Source organism: Spinacia oleracea, chromosome 6, assembly GCF_020520425.1.
Source record: "Spinacia oleracea cultivar Varoflay chromosome 6, BTI_SOV_V1, whole genome shotgun sequence".
NCBI classification, from domain to species: domain Eukaryota; kingdom Viridiplantae; phylum Streptophyta; class Magnoliopsida; order Caryophyllales; family Amaranthaceae; genus Spinacia; species Spinacia oleracea.
The window spans coordinates 136,300,669-136,317,003 of record NC_079492.1 but is presented as its reverse complement, the minus strand read 5'-3'; the positions used below and the strand labels follow the sequence as shown (position 1 = coordinate 136,317,003).

Sequence of the window (16,335 nt, the reverse complement as noted above, 5' to 3'; positions counted from 1 at the left end):
ACCACTTTGGATTCAACAACCTAGATTCTAGTCCTAGTCCAATTGGGCAAAGCCCAATTCAATAAAACCAACTACACTCTTCTCTTTTCTAATTCACGTACAAACCAAACACCCAAAACCCTCCATCCTCATTCAACTCACGTACAACTCAACAACTCCATCCTCATTCAACTCACGTACAACTCAACAACTCCATCCTCTCTTCTCGCCGTTCTCCCTCCCGCCTCCACGTCCGTTGCTGCAGCCACCAAGGCCGTCAGACCACCACCAGCCGTGGCCACTGGTAAGGTCTCACCTCCTTCCCCTTCGTCGTCCTTATCCCTCCTTGTTTTCTTTCTTCCTTGCAATTTCTCTCTCCCTTAATGTGTTGCCTTCTTGTAGCCACCACCGAGGACCATCAGCCACCTTCGTCGTTCCCCTGCACGCTGCGCCGCACCACCCGTTGCTGCTGCCCAGTCGGCCTCCATCCTTCTCCTCCACACACGCAAGCAACTTTGCCCTCTCTTCTGTGTTTCTTGCTCGAACACGCAACCACCATTGCCGACCACCGCGTCGCCCAGCCCTGCCGCCGCCAGGCCCGCTGTCGTGTGTTATTTCCCGCCGGCCAGCACTTCCTCTTCCTCTCTCTTTGGTTAATTTTAAACCCTTAAAACTAATTCATGTTTTAAGTATGTTTTATTAATTTAATTTATGTTTTCTTGAATTAAATTTATAGTTTTATGATTTACTTACGAATTTCATATTTATATGTTTGCATAATTAAATTATTAATTTTCAGATTATATAATTTGATTGAAATAAGAGTTTGAATTATTTAAAGTATGAATTTTAAGGGTTTAATGATTTTAAATTATGGTAGGATGATTGTGGATTATTAAAATTATTGTTGGGATGTTCTAAGCATGTTACTTTGGTCTTGACGAAGTTTAAACGAATTTATATTGCTGGAAATTTAAAGTATAATGTTTGCGAAGAGTTTTCAACGAATTTCAATCACTAATTCAATAATTATGATGCTAGGAAATCAAATGTGCACGTTTCAATGTTACGGAATGTTCTAAATATGTTTAGGATGTATTTAGAATGCTTTGTTATTGTTGTGAGTGATTAGAAGTTGATTGGTAATATTTGTTGGTTGTTTTAGGCGGAGAATTCTCTTTAGGCGACTTCTGAAAGTGTTAAAGTGGCCTATTAGTTTGTTTACACAAGGTACGTACATACCTGTGTGCTTGGAATGTGTGCTAATTGTTGAAACCATGTTGAATTGTTGATGAACTTGGTTATGTTAATGTTATTGATGAACTTAGTCAGGTTGAAATTGCATGTTTGATACTGTTGGATGAACATATTAAACCTTTATTGCATTTTGAGGATTATAACATGTTAGTATGGAAGATTGATGCAAACATGTTTGATTGGGAACACTAGATTATTCAGTATATAATTCAGATCAGTTAATTGCTGTTCCCTTTTAGCTTTTCACTACTTTATGAGGGCGGAGGACCTTATTTAGTAAGTTGAAACCTTATACCCATATACAGGGGTTGATCAGTATTAAAGAAAAGATTGAAGTTAATTGGAATGAGTCTTGTTTGATGCCTTTGTGATCACTTACTCAATTCCAAGATAAAAACAGTTGTAAATAAATGTGAGTTGCATGCCTTATGTGATTGTTGAGTCATAACGGGGTGTCAATTTGTAAATCATGTAAAGTGAAACTGAGTAGCAATAGCTTTAGACTGTGCACGTCTAAAGTGACGGACAAACAGGAGTTGGGGTTCATGGTGGTAGCCCATGGCCTTTCATTCGGACCGGATTGATCACCGCGTCCTATTTTCAGTCAAACGTTCCTCGATATCGCAGGTCACTGAGGTTACGGAGTCGCGCCCGTACCTCGTCTAGCTAGAAAACTCGGTCCATTGCCTATTTCAATTAAAATAATATTATTGTTATAAAAGTCTAGTCCAGTCTAGCCTAGTCTAGTTAAGTATGGTCATCAGATTATCACGCTTTGTCTGCCTTAATTATGTTTAATAGTATCATGTTAGGATTATTATTGCATTAGTATGTAGTACTCAGCTTTGCTGATTACGTGCTTTGTTTGTGTGTGTTGATCATGGCTATGCCTATTGATCCTGTGATGACCCATCTTTGGTGAGCAGTCTCTAAGGATCAATAAGCGTTGCCCATCTACAGGTTCGAAGATGATGCATCATTGGGATCGGGATTAGAGAGCTTGTAGTTCTATTTGTCTAATTAAGTGATTTAATTTGTTAACTTGGATTTGAAATTTGTCGTACTATTTATATTTCCTTATTTTCGTTTATTGGTTTTGGGATTAAACCTGTAATCAATTACCTATAAACCTCAAATTAGTTTTATGTTTTCCGCTGCAAAATTCTGAATAAGCCGTTACGTTTTCACACGGGCGATAATGCCTTGATAATTCTCTATATTTTATATTAAAAGGTTATTTTAGAAAAGAGAGAATTGTCGGGGTGTTACAAAGTGGTATCTAGAAGCTTATGGTTTTATTTCAATGATTTTAGGCGCCTAGACTAGCTAGTTTTCTAAAACGAATTTCCTAGAATTGAGCTCCTACTCATTATATCGTTCAAAAATGCGTACTTTTTTTTGGGGGGACCAAATTCATTTTATTTTGTTTAAAAAGTATATTAATATTTCTTATTTAAGTTTGAAATTAATTTATTTATTCGAAACTTTACGTTTATGTGAATTAAGTACGTTCTTCTTTTCGAATCTAAATTAAAGATATTCAAAAAAAAAAAATTAAAAAAAAAAAAAAAAAACAAGACATTATTCTATTTATTCGTTATTATATATTCGTTTAATAAAAAAAAAAAAAAAAAATTCTTTCTTATTAATCATTCTTGTTTTATTTTAAGCGTTTCAATGTTTACTTATTTTGATTTATTACGAGAGATGGGTAGTATAAGAAGGGCATATAAGATAGAATTAAATGTTCATTAGTAGCTAGTAATGCTAGCATAAGAAATTAATTGTTATGTACGTGCATGTGTTTATTGTTTAAATGTTGTAATTATATGTGCATAATAAAAATTGTTTGCTTCCACCAAACTTATTGTGTTATCGACTTTTGATTATGATTTGGTTGGGAAGTCATTAGTGAGGCCTGAAATTGTTTATTTCAGAAATAAAATATTCCTTTCTAAGTATACCAACATAGGATCTCTCGAGAAAGATCGATATAGAGACCACTGATATTTTTGTGAAGAAAGTGGTGTTTAGATGTGAATATCTTGCTAGGATTCAAGAGCAACCCAATTGTACTAAGTGATCATGAGAATGAAATGGATTATGAGTCTGACATTAATAGATGCACCAGCTTTGAACGCACTATGCGTCATATATTAAGAACAGGAGACCCTGATAGGGATGAGGAAGCCATTCGTAAGTTTGACCGTGTTAGAGGGCATACTAGAGTTGATATTTATAATGTAGTGATACTGAGCCAGAATAGGATGACCTTAGTCTCAAAGGCTACGAAGATCCACAAGGCAGAGAAAACTAGCTTAATATTTTAATACCGAGGATGATGATGAATTTAAATACGAGCCCTTTACTCTAGAAAGTTATAAGGAATCAAAGAACAAGATTGATAATGTTTCTCTCTAAGATTGTTTCATTATTTATTTATGTTGGGAATATTGTGGGACAAGTCGCCAACGGTAGTTTAAATTTATTGCATAGCGCTTTTATTTTATTTTGGGACAAGTACGTTATTATGGTTTAGAAATTGTAATATTGTTTTGAGGAATAAAATTTTCTTTAGGAAATACAAGTTTCTTTTGAGGAATTAAAGTTAAATATTTAATTATCCAAGTGGTCAATGATTTAGTTTGGGCACGCGAAGAGGAATAATTTCTTTTATTATTATTATTTGTGATGATTGAATTTGATTTGTTTCCCTCGATCGGATGTCCTTTATGTGAATGTCGTTCGCAAATGATAGAGGAGAATTATTTTGCAATGATTGTTGCACCTTTGTAAATGATTTTATGTGAATATTGTTTATTGAGGCGATCTCTATGGTCAGATCAAATATTGCTTGATATAGAATGACATGTAAGTGATGTTTAGAACCTAAGATAGAGTATATTAATTTCAGGTCGTGTTATAGAATGACCAACAATAATGACTTAGTTGTTGCTATTCGCCTCTTGGCGGAAAAGCTGATCCAAGAGAGAACTGAGCGTCCCGATTCTGCTAGGGACATGTTTGAGAGACTAGCCAAAGTTAAGTCACCATACTTTAAGGGGGAAACTGATCTTACTTTTAGAGAACTAGGTTATAAAATTTGAGAAATTGTTTGAGGCTGTGAACTGTCCTTAGAATATGAGAGTGGGTCAAGTTGTCATGTATTTGAAAGATGAAGCTGATTTATGGTGGAGAGAGAATAGAGTTAGGCTTAGCACTGCTGAGGAGATCCAATTAGGATTAGGTGGGGAAACCTTTACATCTTCGGATTGTGTATGGGAAAGATGCTCATATTTATGGTTTGCAGTCTAGAAGGGACAAGAAAAATATTGTTCTTGGGGAGAAAAGAAAAGAGTTTAATGCTGGGGAAAACCAAGGGAATTTCAAGAGGAATATGAATGAAAATGGGAATGGGAATGGATATGGAAACTTTTAAGGAAGGAACAAACAGGGGCACAACAATAGGAACCAATCTGAGACAATGTATCACTGCAAGAGGTGCAACAATAATCACCCTGGTAAGAATTGCAAAGGAGAATTAGTGACCTGCAACTATTGTCAGAAAAGGGGGCATAGGGAGTATGAGTGCTTCACTAAGCACAGAAAGGAACAAAATAGTAATGGAGATGGGAACCAAGTGAGATTTAACCAGTCTGGAGGTCAAAATTCAAAGCCTGGAGGGGCACAAAACAATCAAGAGAACTATAATAAACCTGCAAATGATAACAACAACCAGAATAAGGCTCCAGGAAAACCGTTCATGATGACTAGAAATGAAGCTGAACATTCTGCAGACGTAGTTCATGGTACTTTTTCTATTAACTCCGTGCTAGTTAAAACATTATTTGATTCGGGAGCAACTTATTCTTTCGTTTTGTCATATGTTATTAAGAGTCTGAAGTTAGTAGATTTTGAAATGATTGATTTACCTGTTAGTATACCTACTGGTGTAACCTTAAGGTGTACCAAGTTATTTAAGAACTTTCCTTTGAAGATAAAAGATTGCGTTTCTGACTTGATAGAGTTTAATGGGAAACCTAGATGTAATTCTGGGAATGGATTGGCCAAGTTTTTACGAGGCTAAGGTAGATTGTGAAATTCCGAAAGTAAGTTTAAGGAACCCTATGGGAAGGTTGACCTCATGTGAATGTTTTGAGAAGTCCAAGAACCTTTAGTGATTTCTATAATGCAAGTGAGGAAATTGATGAATAGAGAGTGTGAACTATTTTTCTGTATTGTGCTAGACGTGAGTAAAGAAGTTGGAGTGAAGATCGAGGATGTTCCCATGGTGAATGAATTCGTTGGTGTGTTTCCGAGTGAAATTGCGAGTACGTCACCAGCTAGAGCCATTGAGTTCACAATAGAGTTGAATCCCGGACCGACACCTATATCCAGAGCACTTGATAGAATGACACCTCCTGAAATGAGCTAATTAAGACAAAGTTGCAAGAGTTGTTTGGTCAAGGAATATATTAGGCCTAGTGCATCACCGTGGGGTGCTCATGTGTTGTTTGTTAAGGAGAAAGATAAGAGTATGGAATTATGCATCGATTTTAGGGAACTAAACACCATCAAGAGCAGGTATCCTTTGCCTAGAATAGATGACATATTGGACAAATTGAATTGGGCGAGTGTGTTCTCGAAGACTGATTTGGGTTTAAAGTACCACCGATTGAGAGTAGCTGGTAAGAATATACTTAGAACCTCATTAGGATTCATTATTGTCATTAAGGGTTTAGAGTAACGTCTTTTGGGTTAACCAATGCACCTGCCATAATTATGGGTTTGATGAATAAGATTTTCCACGAATTCCGAATTAAGTTCGTTATTATATTGATGATATCCTCACTTATCCAAGGAATGAGAAAAAGCATGACAAACACATGAGGATTGTTTTGGAGACGCTTAGAAAGAATCTAGTTTTATTAAATGAAGTATACAAATCTTGAAGTCATGTGTGTATAAGTGACACCGACGGAAAAGTGAAGATTAAATTGATTGAAAACTACGTTACTTAAGGGAATAAAATTTAGAGAAGATTCGTGTGGTCCAGGATCGTTAGAAATCATTTGTTGTCTTGAAAAGATGGGAATGTATGAATTGGTGGAAGTGCTAAGAGTTAAGACTAAGAGTTATGACATAAGGAGGTTTGGTAAAAAGGAAAAGTTGACCAGGAAGAGTTTCTGTAGATCATGCTAAGATTCAAGCTGTGAGTGAGTGACCTACTCCAAAGAAAGTGTCCGATACTTGAAGTTTTCTAAGCCTAGATGACCATTATAGGAGGTTGTGAAAGACTTTTCGAGAGAGCAAAACCAATGACCAACTTGATGAAAAAGGAATAGAATTTCAAGTGAAGTGAGAAATGTGAGGAAGCTTTCTAGATTTAGCTGTTGTCGCGTCAATTGAAACCTTATAAGGCTAATTACCAAACCCATGACCTAGAGTTAACTGTTATGGTGTTATCTACGAATATTTGGAAACATTACCTTTATAGGGCAACATGTAAGATTTTACCGAGAACAAAAAGGCTGAAATTTTTGCAATAAGGTCCAGTTGAATCTTGGGGACAACATTAAAAATTAATATTGCTTTCCACCCTGCAACCTATAGACAGATTGAGATTACTAACGGAATTTATGTTGAAAACCCGTGTTATTGACTTTAAGGGTAATTGGGAAAACCACCTAGAGTCGATTGAATTTCTTGCAACAATAGTTACTATGCAAGCTTTAAGATGACACCTGTTGAGGAATTGTGTGGAAAGAAGTGTAGAAATCCCACTTGCTTCGATTTTAGTGGAAATATAGCATTGGGGACAGGATTCGTTGAAGTAGAAATATCCAAACTTATTCCCTAAGATGAGTTACGAGGGCGTAACTCGTTTTCTTTAAGAGGGGTAGAATGCGATAGAAATTCGCATTTTTCTTACCTATTTTATAGCAATTTTATGCTTATTTTTAGCAACTTATACATGTTGATGCAAGTAAATAGATTCTCCGCAAAAGAAAATGTGTTCTTGAATATTACAAGTAACTTTTAGTTGGCAAAAGAGTTCACAAGAATGGCACAGAGTATTTCTCCAGTAAGAATAAGTTGAAAACCTTTGAAAAAAAATGGGTGAATTTTCGTGTCAAGTTTCGGGACGAAACTTCTTTTAAGAGGGGTAGATTGTAATCCCCCGTAAATTTATAGATTTTATTAATATATTTTAACGTATAGTTATTTATATTTTAATAGAATTTACGAATTTTAATAATAAATATATAATTAACGTATATTTATTTAAGTTAATTACATTTTAAATTTTTAACGATTTATGAAATCAAAATAATTTTAGAACTTTACATTGAAACAATTCGTTTTACGAAAACACGTTCGATTGAATTTAATCCTAACCACTTTGGATTCAACAACCTAGATTCTAGTCCTAGTCCAATTGGGCAAAGCCCAATTCAATAAAACCAACTACACTCTTCTCTTTTCTAATTCACGTACAAACCAAACACCCAAAACCCTCCATCCTCATTCAACTCACGTACAACTCAACAACTCCATCCTCTCTTCTCGCCGTTCTCCCTCCCGCCTCCACGTCCGTTGCTGCAGCCACCAAGGCCGTCAGACCACCACCAGCCGTGGCCACTGGTAAGGTCTCACCTCCTTCCCCTTCGTCGTCCTTATCCCTCCTTGTTTTCTTTCTTCCTTGCAATTTCTCTCTCCCTTAATGTGTTGCCTTCTTGTAGCCACCACCGAGGACCATCAGCCACCTTCGTCGTTCCCCTGCACGCTGCGCCGCACCACCCGTTGCTGCTGCCCAGTCGGCCTCCATCCTTCTCCTCCACACACGCAAGCAACTTTGCCCTCTCTTCTGTGTTTCTTGCTCGAACACGCAACCACCATTGCCGACCACCGCGTCGCCCAGCCCTGCCGCCGCCAGGCCCGCTGTCGTGTGTTATTTCCCGCCGGCCAGCACTTCCTCTTCCTCTCTCTTTGGTTAATTTTAAACCCTTAAAACTAATTCATGTTTTAATTATGTTTTATTAATTTAATTTATGTTTTCTTGAATTAAATTTATAGTTTTATGATTTACTTACGAATTTCATATTTATATGTTTGCATAATTAAATTATTAATTTTCAGATTATATAATTTGATTGAAATAAGAGTTTGAATTATTTAAAGTATGAATTTTAAGGGTTTAATGGTTTTAAATTATGGTAGGATGATTGTGAATTATTAAAATTATTGTTGGGATGTTCTAAGCATGTTACTTTGGTCTTGACGAAGTTTAAACGAATTTATATTGCTGGAAATTTAAAGTATAATGTTTGCGAAGAGTTTTCAACGAATTTCAATCACTAATTCAATAATTATGATGCTAGGAAATCAAATGTGCACGTTTCAATGTTACGGAATGTTCTAAATATGTTTAGGATGTATTTAGAATGCTTTGTTATTGTTGTGAGTGATTAGAAGTTGATTGGGAATATTTGTTGGTTGTTTTAGGCGGAGAATTCTCTTTAGGCGACTTCTGAAAGTGTTAAAGTGGCCTATTAGTTTGTTTACACAAGGTACGTACATACCTGTGTGCTTGGAATGTGTGCTAATTGTTGAAACCATGTTGAATTGTTGATGAACTTGGTTATGTTAATGTTATTGATGAACTTAGTCAGGTTGAAATTGCATGTTTGATACTGTTGGATGAACATATTAAACCTTTATTGCATTTTGAGGATTATAACATGTTAGTATGGAAGATTGATGCAAACATGTTTGATTGGGAACACTAGATTATTCAGTATATAATTCAGATCAGTTAATTGTTGTTCCCTTTTAGCTTTTCACTACTTTAAGAGGGCGGAGGACCTTATTTAGTAAGTTGAAACCTTATACCCATATACAGGGGTTGATCAGTATTAAAGAAAAGATTGAAGTTAATTGGAATGAGTCTTGTTTGATGCCTTTGTGATCACTTACTCAATTCCAAGATAAAAACAGTTGTAAATAAATGTGAGTTGCATGCCTTATGTGATTGTTGAGTCATAACGGGGTGTCAATTTGTAAATCATGTAAAGTGAAACTGAGTAGCAATAGCTTTAGACTGTGCACGTCTAAAGTGACGGACAAACAGGAGTTGGGGTTCATGGTGGTAGCCCATGGCCTTTCATTCGGACCGGATTGATCACCGCGTCCTATTTTCAGTCAAACGTTCCTCGATATCGCAGGTCACTGAGGTTACGGAGTCGCGCCCGTACCTCGTCTAGCTAGAAAACTCGGTCCATTGCCTATTTCAATTAAAATAATATTATTGTTATAAAAGTCTAGTCCAGTCTAGCCTAGTCTAGTTAAGTATGGTCATCAGATTATCATGCTTTGTCTGCCTTAATTATGTTTAATAGTATCATGTTAGGATTATTATTGCTTTAGTATGTAGTACTCAGCTTTGCTGATTACGTGCTTTGTTTGTGTGTGTTGATCATGGCTATGCCTATTGATCCTGTGATGACCCATCTTTGGTGAGCAGTCTCTAAGGATCAATAAGCGTTGCCCATCTACAGGTTCGAAGATGATGCATCATTGGGATCGGGATTAGAGAGCTTGTAGTTCTATTTGTCTAATTAAGTGATTTAATTTGTTAACTTGGATTTGAAATTTGTCGTACTATTTATATTTCCTTATTTTCGTTTATTGGTTTTGGGATTAAACCTGTAATCAATTACCTATAAACCTCAAATTAGTTTTATGTTTTCCGCTGCAAAATTCTGAATAAGCCGTTACGTTTTCACACGGGCGATAATGCCTTGATAATTCTCTATATTTTATATTAAAAGGTTATTTTAGAAAAGAGAGAATTGTCGGGGTGTTACATTATATTCAACCCGAATCCGACCCAACCCGTTAATTTTGATTCGATTAAGATTCGAATCTGATAACAGGCCAATTCGTGACAATCTGAATCCGTTTAATCCGAACCGAAGCGATCCGAAACCCGTTTATGATCCGATCCCTTTGAACCCGAATCCGTTCCAAACCGAGGAAATCCGTATAACTCGATCCGTTTGTAATCCGTGTCCAGTTTAATCCGAATCGTTTCAACCCATGACCCGTTTAATCCGAACTGCTTCAACCCATGACCCGTTTAATCCGAACCAATTTCGATCCGACCCCATTTAACCCAAACCGTTCACGACCAATAAGAGAACGTTAATTATGTTGCACTACCAATTAAGCGTATGGCTATTAGTTATACGGTGTACTTGTACTTCATTCTCCCTTTATATGCTCTGCTCAAATGAAACTTGTAATTGATGTAGATTTAAGGCGTAAAGAACTTTCAGGAACGTATGTAGTATTAAACTAAGTTATATACTATATAATCAATAACTTATATTACTGATCTAAAATATTATTACTTTTAAAAGTTAGTTATCGTTTTCGTCCCCTAATTAAGTCATCGATATTATAATTATATAATTTGGAACCAAATGGACTCGACTCGGATTCCAACCCACTACCGAATAACCCGATCCGATATAAAACTGAATCTGATGTAACCCGGCTAAATCCGTTTCAATCCGACCCGTGTTAGCCCGTTACTCGATTAATCAGATCTGATATCAATCCAACCCGATATGAATCCGAACCCGTTATAGTCCGGCTAAAGCCGTTAACAATCCGTCATGTAACATGTTCCAATCCGATTCGATCCGACCCAACCCGACTACAATCCGACCCGTTTACAACCCGATCCGAAATGAACCCGTGCATAAATAATCCGACCCGATCCGATCCGTTAAGTTTTCAATCCGATCTGATCCGACCTGTTGGCCAAAATAATCTGTTTTAATCCGATCCGTTTCAACCCGAATTCGATGAGTCCGATCCAAACCCAATCCATTGATCCGATTTGACACCCCCTTATTACTCTAAATACTTTATAGTTTAAGGTTTGCCACTGCTAACAAATTAACATGTAAGTTTTACTTTGGCAGAAAAAAGTCCATAGAAACATACTCTTAAGCCGATCTCTCAACTAAATAAATAAATAAAATAAATACGGAGTAATGATTATGTTGACTTAATTGATTCAACGTATAACTGATGACTCAGAATTAGTCTACCATTAGCCCCGTATAAAAGAAGGCATTATATCCAAAGCCATCTCTTACACCATTAACCAATAAAACTTAGTGGTAATTAAACTTGACGACTTTTGAATTTTCGTTGCATCATGAGAATATACTAATTTGTATAAGATTGAACCCACAACTATAAGTTTCGGGTTACAACTAGGTGTATTGTGACGATATCCAAATGTGAGACAACTAGGTGTGTGGTACGTATTCAGCTAAATACTCCGTATATCATACTACATCAGTCTACATGCATGTTCTCTTCTTAAAACTTTTGTTAATATAAATAAAGAAAAACTAATTTGTTTAAAGGATTACTCACAATTCCGTGCATAATTAAGAATATAATAGTTTGCTAAACATTCACCAATTTAACAAGTACTCCTTCCGTCCCTTAATACTCGCACCGGTTTGACCGGTGCAGAGTTTAAGACACTTGAATTGACTTATTAATTTAATGAGTGTTAGTTGATAGTAGGGTACTTTTTTAATATAGTTAGTGGGAAATGTGTAAAGGATGGGGAGTGGTGAGTGTGGGGTGTGAATTTTTAAATGATTTTTTTTGTAGAGAGTAGTGGTATAGGTGGGGTAGTAGGTAAGTGTGAGAAATAATATAATATTGGTAAAAGTTTCCATTTATAGAAGCGGTGCAAGTATTAAGGGACGGCCTGAAAAGAAAAGCGGTGCGAGTATTAAGGGACGGAGGGAGTAACGTTTTGAATCTGCCAAAACGCTATAGGGTCCTACACGCCCTAAAAGATATACTCTAATTATGGAAGACTTGGTTTAGCCAATATATCTTGACCCAATTAATTCAAGCTAAGGTGCCTGTCTGATTGCTTAAGATTAAGATTAACTTTCAATTAGATGCTTCTTAATTCACGTGGTAATTATTATATTTTGATGAACATCCGCGCTTGTTTGATGTTTGGTACGCAGACTTTCTATATAAAAATGGGTAATTCGACATTATTGATTGGGTCAAATTCAAACTCTTGTTGAACATAAGTGGGTTGAAAGTCTTGGAACCCTCTTTCCATAACATTAATATATGCATTAGGAGAAGACTATAATGGCTACGAAGTTGTTAATTACTTAATTATGGAGTGGATGCAAATTATTCTCCTTGCTATTTCATTGCATTTTTTTTTTGTCAATGCATGAAAGTCATTGACAACGTCTATTATGTTTTTTATTTTTTTGGATTGTAGCACCCCAATAGGAACGGGATTTAAACAGGGCTGGATAATAGTGTTGTTAAAAGAGCGGTCACTTAAAAATTGAGAATAATTCACTAATTTGTTAGTGATAGTGTGAAGTTATTTAAGTTATTAATTTATTTGAGGGCAGGTTATTTAAATTATTGATAGTGTGAAATTATTTTAAATTATTAAGGGCCCGTTCGGTATCATTTTTTGTTTACAGTTTTCTGTTATTCACAAAACTAAAAACTAAAATATGAAAATTATAAAAAATAATTTCCACTTTTTTATTGTCAGTTTTCAAAATCAACATGATCACTAAAGGTATGACTCTTTTTTGGTTCATGACTCAATCTAAAACATATGACTTTCAAAACCATAAATTATGAAGTATATTGAGACTTTTATGAGTTTTTGTTATTGTAAATTCAAGTTCCCGTCACATGCTCAGTTTTATTAAAGTACACCGCTTCATAAATCATAATTACATAAAGCACTATACCATTTCCGTTTGAGGTTGTTCCGGCCCATAATATGAATGATACATATCCGGCTATTAGACATCTGAGAAATTGAGGGTGTGTGTGCTTTGTTTTTGGGTGGGTGGGAGTGGTGAGTGGTAAAGTGTTGGTTCATCATAGTTGAAAAAGAAGAGTCTGTACTTGGTTAACATGCAGTGAGAAAGACATGCACTGGCTGGGTGTAATTTGACTAATAAGAATACAGCAGTTGATTAGCCATTCACATAAACTGCATGTCAATTTTGTGTTTATTGCCTTTATTGGAAACAGCCCAAACCCACCGGGCAATTGTATTGAAATTTGCTTAGGACTCAGGAATCTAGAATTCAAAGGATTGTCAACAACACCAACAAAGAAAACATGGCCAAGTTAGTATAAAAAAACTGATTTTGGCACATGTGTATACCTTTTTTTTTTTTTTTTTTTTTAACGCATAAAAGTGATATTATATTATATTAATAAGCAGGTCTTAGAAACAACATCGGGGATAACCCAAAAACTTACAACCCGACGAAAACATGGTAACCGAACCTACTAAAAGTTCCAAAAAACTGTACTCATATAAGATGTCCAATATCAACCAAATGGTGTATCAAAATCGCTTCTGGTAATATAAAAAAGTGTAAATTATATCCTTCAAATTATTTCTCCAACCTAACTGTAATCCCCCGTAAATTTAGAAACATTATTTATATATTTTAACGTATAGTTAATTATATTTAAATAAAAATTTACGAATTTTAGTAATAAATATATAATTAACGTATATTTATTTTTATACGTTTTAAATATTTCAACGATTTATGAAATTAAAATAATTTTAGAATTTGATGTTGAAAATAATTTGAATTACGAAAACACGATTGAATTTAGAAAACAATCCTAAGCGGTGTTGAATTCAAATACCAAACTTAATTCTAATCCTAGCCCAATTTGATATAGCCCAATTTGATAAAGGCCAAAACAAATAACCCATAAACCCAAATCCTTGTTTCAATACTCACGTGAAACTCAACTCCCCTTCTCTTCTCCCCATTCACGTGTTCACGTAAAAATCACCAAAATCTCAAACCCTCCTCCTTTCTCTCAGCCGTCGGACCTCTGCTGCGCCACCACTCCTCCGTCGTCGGTGCTCCTCCATCTCCTCCTGCTTCTTCTTTTTCGTTTTCCTTTCTCCTTTACTTTGCTTTATTGTCTTCTCTCATCCTCACTTTGTGGTTCTGTTTCTAGCGACAGCCACCGTTGCCCGACCACCTATAGCCACCAGCCGTGTCGCCCAGCGCCGACGACCACCCACCTGCCGCGCCGCCCTGCCGCCGGCAACACTCCCTTTATTCCCTCTCTTTTTGGTTAATTTCTTTAACCCTAAAACTATTTAATATTTTGATTTTGTTTATGAAATTTAATTAATGTTTTCATGCTTTAAATTATGGTTTAATTACGTAAATATAGAAACTAAATTATATGCTTTGCACAATGAAATTTCTAATTTTCAGATTATATATTTTGATTAAAATAGGGTTTTCATTATTAAAGCATGAATTTTTAAGGTTTAATAGTTTTGAAATTATTGTTTTTTATGATTTCAAACATGTTAATTATGTTTTGGAGTAGTTTGAAATTAGTTTATATTGCTGAAAATTAAAGTATGATGTTTGCGAAGAGTTTTCAACGAATTTCAATCATTGATTCAATAATTATTATGCTAGGAAATCAAATACTCAAGTTTTGATGTTGGGGAATGTTCTAAGTATATTTAGGATGTATTTGGAATGCTTTATTATGGTTGTGAATGATTAGAAATTGATTGGGATTATTTGTTGGTTGTTTTAGGCGGAGAATTTTCTTTAGGCGATATTTGAAAGTGTTAAAGTGGCCTATTAGTTGTTTATACAAGGTACGTACATACCTGTGTGCTTGGAATGTGTGCTAATTGTTGAAACCATGTTGAATTTGTTGTTGAACTTGGCTATGTTGATAGTATTGTTGAACTTGGTGATGTTGATATTATTGACGAACTTAGTCAGGTTGAAATTGCATGTTTAATACTGTTGCATGGACATATTGAACCTATATTGCAAAATGAGAATTATAACATGTTAGTATGGATGATTGATGCAAACATTTTTGATTGGGAACACTAGATTACTTTGTATATATTGATTCAGATCAGTTGATTGTTGTTCCCTTTTAGCTTTTCACTACTTTATGAGGGCCGAGGACCTTGTTTAGTAAGTTAAAACCTTATACCCATATAGAGGGGTTAATCAGTATTAAAGGAAATGTTGGATTTAATTGGAATGAGTCTTGTTTGATCCCTTTATGATACTTACTTAATTCCAAGATAAAAACAGTTGTGAATACATGTGGTTTGTATGCCTTATGTGATTGTTAAGTCATAACAGAGTTTCAATTTGTAAATCATGTAAAGTGAAACTGAGTAGCAATAGCTTTAGACTGTGCACGTCTAAAGTGACGGACAAACAGGAGTTGGGGTTCATGGTGGTAGCCCATGGCCTTTAATTCGGACCGGATTGATCACCGTGTCCTATTTTTATTCAAACGTTCCTCGATATCGCAGGTCACTGAGGTTAGGGAGTCGCGCCCGTACCTCGTCTTCCTTAGTGAAGCCTCTAGCTAGAAAACTCGGTCCATTGTCTATTTCAACTAAAATAATATTATTGTTATAAGTCTAGCCTAGTCTAGTCAAGTATGGTCGTCAAATTATTATGTTAATTTGTCTGCCCTTATTTATGTTCATTAGTATCATGTTAGGATGATTCGTTTGGTAGTATCATGTTAGGGTTATTATTGCTTTTAGTATGTAGTACTCAGCTTTGCTGATTACGTGCTTTGTTTGTGTGTGTTGATCATGGCTATGCCTTATTGATCCTGTGATGGCCCAACTTTGGTGAGCAGTCTCTAAGGATCAATAAGCGTTGCCCATCTACAGGTTTGAAGATGATGCATCATTGGGATCGGGATTAGAGAGCTTGTAGTTATATTTGTTTTATTAAGTGATTTGGTTTGTTAACTTATATTTGAAAGTTGTCGTACTATTCGTATTTCCTTATTTCCGTTAATTGGTTTTGGACTTAATATGTAATCAATTATTTATGAACCTAAAAGTTAGTTTTATGTTTTCCGCTGCAAAATTCTGAATAAGCCGTACGTTTTCACACGGGCGATAATGCCTTGATAATTCTCTATAGTTATATTTATAAAAGGGTTGTTTTAGAAAAA

The 16,335-nt window shown here is 35.5% G+C and overlaps 2 long non-coding RNA genes across 2 annotated transcripts; both read left to right on the top strand.

Moving 5' to 3' along the window:
• Positions 1-17: 17 nt before the first annotated feature.
• Positions 18-10,086, top strand: LOC130464281 (uncharacterized). Its single transcript, XR_008924655.1, has 7 exons — positions 18-283; positions 382-631; positions 1,145-1,209; positions 2,163-7,881; positions 7,980-8,229; positions 8,743-8,807; positions 9,761-10,086. It is a non-coding gene; the product is annotated as an uncharacterized lncRNA (long non-coding RNA).
• Positions 10,087-14,097: 4,011 nt separating this feature from the next.
• LOC130464280 (uncharacterized) lies at positions 14,098-16,247 on the top strand. The gene is made up of 3 exons (XR_008924654.1): positions 14,098-14,441; positions 14,926-14,989; positions 16,012-16,247. It is a non-coding gene; the product is annotated as an uncharacterized lncRNA (long non-coding RNA).
• The last annotated feature ends 88 nt before the right edge of the window (positions 16,248-16,335 follow it).